Below are 4,457 nucleotides of genomic sequence, written 5' to 3' on the forward strand. Positions count from 1 at the left end.
GGAATGTCCCTAGAAACAATGCGGAAGCAATGTAGAAACGTCCCTAAAACAATGTAAAAACAGTCTAAAAACAATGCAGAAATGATCCTAATAGCAATGTGAAATCATCCTAAAACAATGCCTAAGGATCGCCTATACCTTGCCTAACAATAGTCTAATGTTGCCTAATTAACGCGGCATTAATATACAAATGGACCTAAAAGTGTATAAAAACAGTTTCAAAACAATGTGGAATGTCCCTAGAAACAATGCGGAAGCAATGTAGAAACGTCCCTAAAACAATGTAAAAACAGTCTAAAAACAATGCAGAAATGATCCTAATAGCAATGTGAAATCATCCTAAAACAATGCCTAAGGATCGCCTATACCTTGCCTAACAATAGTCTAATGTTGCCTAATTAACGCGGCATTAATATACAAATGGACCTAAAAGTGTATAAAAACAGTTTCAAAACAATGTGGAATGTCCCTAGAAACAATGCGGAAGCAATGTAGAAACGTCCCTAAAACAATGTAAAAACAGTCTAAAAACAATGCAGAAATGATCCTAATAGCAATGTGAAATCATCCTAAAACAATGCCTAAGGATCGCCTATACCTTGCCTAACAATAGTCTAATGTTGCCTAATTAACGCGGCATTAATATACAAATGGACCTAAAAGTGTATAAAAACAGTTTCAAAACAATGTGGAATGTCCCTAGAAACAATGCGGAAGCAATGTAGAAACGTCCCTAAAACAATGTAAAAACAGTCTAAAAACAATGCAGAAATGATCCTAATAGCAATGTGAAATCATCCTAAAACAATGCCTAAGGATCGCCTATACCTTGCCTAACAATAGTCTAATGTTGCCTAATTAACGCGGCATTAATATACAAATGGACCTAAAAGTGTATAAAAACAGTTTCAAAACAATGTGGAATGTCCCTAGAAACAATGCGGAAGCAATGTAGAAACGTCCCTAAAACAATGTAAAAACAGTCTAAAAACAATGCAGAAATGATCCTAATAGCAATGTGAAATCATCCTAAAACAATGCCTAAGGATCGCCTATACCTTGCCTAACAATAGTCTAATGTTGCCTAATTAACGCGGCATTAATATACAAATGGACCTAAAAGTGTATAAAAACAGTTTCAAAACAATGTGGAATGTCCCTAGAAACAATGCGGAAGCAATGTAGAAACGTCCCTAAAACAATGTAAAAACAGTCTAAAAACAATGCAGAAATGATCCTAATAGCAATGTGAAATCATCCTAAAACAATGCCTAAGGATCGCCTATACCTTGCCTAACAATAGTCTAATGTTGCCTAATTAACGCGGCATTAATATACAAATGGACCTAAAAGTGTATAAAAACAGTTTCAAAACAATGTGGAATGTCCCTAGAAACAATGCGGAAGCAATGTAGAAACGTCCCTAAAACAATGTAAAAACAGTCTAAAAACAATGCAGAAATGATCCTAATAGCAATGTGAAATCATCCTAAAACAATGCCTAAGGATCGCCTATACCTTGCCTAACAATAGTCTAATGTTGCCTAATTAACGCGGCATTAATATACAAATGGACCTAAAAGTGTATAAAAACAGTTTCAAAACAATGTGGAATGTCCCTAGAAACAATGCGGAAGCAATGTAGAAACGTCCCTAAAACAATGTAAAAACAGTCTAAAAACAATGCAGAAATGATCCTAATAGCAATGTGAAATCATCCTAAAACAATGCCTAAGGATCGCCTATACCTTGCCTAACAATAGTCTAATGTTGCCTAATTAACGCGGCATTAATATACAAATGGACCTAAAAGTGTATAAAAACAGTTTCAAAACAATGTGGAATGTCCCTAGAAACAATGCGGAAGCAATGTAGAAACGTCCCTAAAACAATGTAAAAACAGTCTAAAAACAATGCAGAAATGATCCTAATAGCAATGTGAAATCATCCTAAAACAATGCCTAAGGATCGCCTATACCTTGCCTAACAATAGTCTAATGTTGCCTAATTAACGCGGCATTAATATACAAATGGACCTAAAAGTGTATAAAAACAGTTTCAAAACAATGTGGAATGTCCCTAGAAACAATGCGGAAGCAATGTAGAAACGTCCCTAAAACAATGTAAAAACAGTCTAAAAACAATGCAGAAATGATCCTAATAGCAATGTGAAATCATCCTAAAACAATGCCTAAGGATCGCCTATACCTTGCCTAACAATAGTCTAATGTTGCCTAATTAACGCGGCATTAATATACAAATGGACCTAAAAGTGTATAAAAACAGTTTCAAAACAATGTGGAATGTCCCTAGAAACAATGCGGAAGCAATGTAGAAACGTCCCTAAAACAATGTAAAAACAGTCTAAAAACAATGCAGAAATGATCCTAATAGCAATGTGAAATCATCCTAAAACAATGCCTAAGGATCGCCTATACCTTGCCTAACAATAGTCTAATGTTGCCTAATTAACGCGGCATTAATATACAAATGGACCTAAAAGTGTATAAAAACAGTTTCAAAACAATGTGGAATGTCCCTAGAAACAATGCGGAAGCAATGTAGAAACGTCCCTAAAACAATGTAAAAACAGTCTAAAAACAATGCAGAAATGATCCTAATAGCAATGTGAAATCATCCTAAAACAATGCCTAAGGATCGCCTATACCTTGCCTAACAATAGTCTAATGTTGCCTAATTAACGCGGCATTAATATACAAATGGACCTAAAAGTGTATAAAAACAGTTTCAAAACAATGTGGAATGTCCCTAGAAACAATGCGGAAGCAATGTAGAAACGTCCCTAAAACAATGTAAAAACAGTCTAAAAACAATGCAGAAATGATCCTAATAGCAATGTGAAATCATCCTAAAACAATGCCTAAGGATCGCCTATACCTTGCCTAACAATAGTCTAATGTTGCCTAATTAACGCGGCATTAATATACAAATGGACCTAAAAGTGTATAAAAACAGTTTCAAAACAATGTGGAATGTCCCTAGAAACAATGCGGAAGCAATGTAGAAACGTCCCTAAAACAATGTAAAAACAGTCTAAAAACAATGCAGAAATGATCCTAATAGCAATGTGAAATCATCCTAAAACAATGCCTAAGGATCGCCTATACCTTGCCTAACAATAGTCTAATGTTGCCTAATTAACGCGGCATTAATATACAAATGGACCTAAAAGTGTATAAAAACAGTTTCAAAACAATGTGGAATGTCCCTAGAAACAATGCGGAAGCAATGTAGAAACGTCCCTAAAACAATGTAAAAACAGTCTAAAAACAATGCAGAAATGATCCTAATAGCAATGTGAAATCATCCTAAAACAATGCCTAAGGATCGCCTATACCTTGCCTAACAATAGTCTAATGTTGCCTAATTAACGCGGCATTAATATACAAATGGACCTAAAAGTGTATAAAAACAGTTTCAAAACAATGTGGAATGTCCCTAGAAACAATGCGGAAGCAATGTAGAAACGTCCCTAAAACAATGTAAAAACAGTCTAAAAACAATGCAGAAATGATCCTAATAGCAATGTGAAATCATCCTAAAACAATGCCTAAGGATCGCCTATACCTTGCCTAACAATAGTCTAATGTTGCCTAATTAACGCGGCATTAATATACAAATGGACCTAAAAGTGTATAAAAACAGTTTCAAAACAATGTGGAATGTCCCTAGAAACAATGCGGAAGCAATGTAGAAACGTCCCTAAAACAATGTAAAAACAGTCTAAAAACAATGCAGAAATGATCCTAATAGCAATGTGAAATCATCCTAAAACAATGCCTAAGGATCGCATATACCTTGCCTAACAATAGTCTAATGTTGCCTAATTAACGCGGCATTAATATACAAATGGACCTAAAAGTGTATAAAAACAGTTTCAAAACAATGTGGAATGTCCCTAGAAACAATGCGGAAGCAATGTAGAAACGTCCCTAAAACAATGTAAAAACAGTCTAAAAACAATGCAGAAATGATCCTAATAGCAATGTGAAATCATCCTAAAACAATGCCTAAGGATCGCCTATACCTTGCCTAACAATAGTCTAATGTTGCCTAATTAACGCGGCATTAATATACAAATGGACCTAAAAGTGTATAAAAACAGTTTCAAAACAATGTGGAATGTCCCTAGAAACAATGCGGAAGCAATGTAGAAACGTCCCTAAAACAATGTAAAAACAGTCTAAAAACAATGCAGAAATGATCCTAATAGCAATGTGAAATCATCCTAAAACAATGCCTAAGGATCGCCTATACCTTGCCTAACAATAGTCTAATGTTGCCTAATTAACGCGGCATTAATATACAAATGGACCTAAAAGTGTATAAAAACAGTTTCAAAACAATGTGGAATGTCCCTAGAAACAATGCGGAAGCAATGTAGAAACGTCCCTAAAACAATGTAAAAACAGTCTAAAAACAATGCAGAAATGATC

This window comes from Drosophila eugracilis, unplaced genomic scaffold, assembly GCF_018153835.1.
Source record: "Drosophila eugracilis isolate 14026-0451.02 unplaced genomic scaffold, ASM1815383v1 contig_1765, whole genome shotgun sequence".
NCBI lineage: Eukaryota > Metazoa > Arthropoda > Insecta > Diptera > Drosophilidae > Drosophila > Drosophila eugracilis.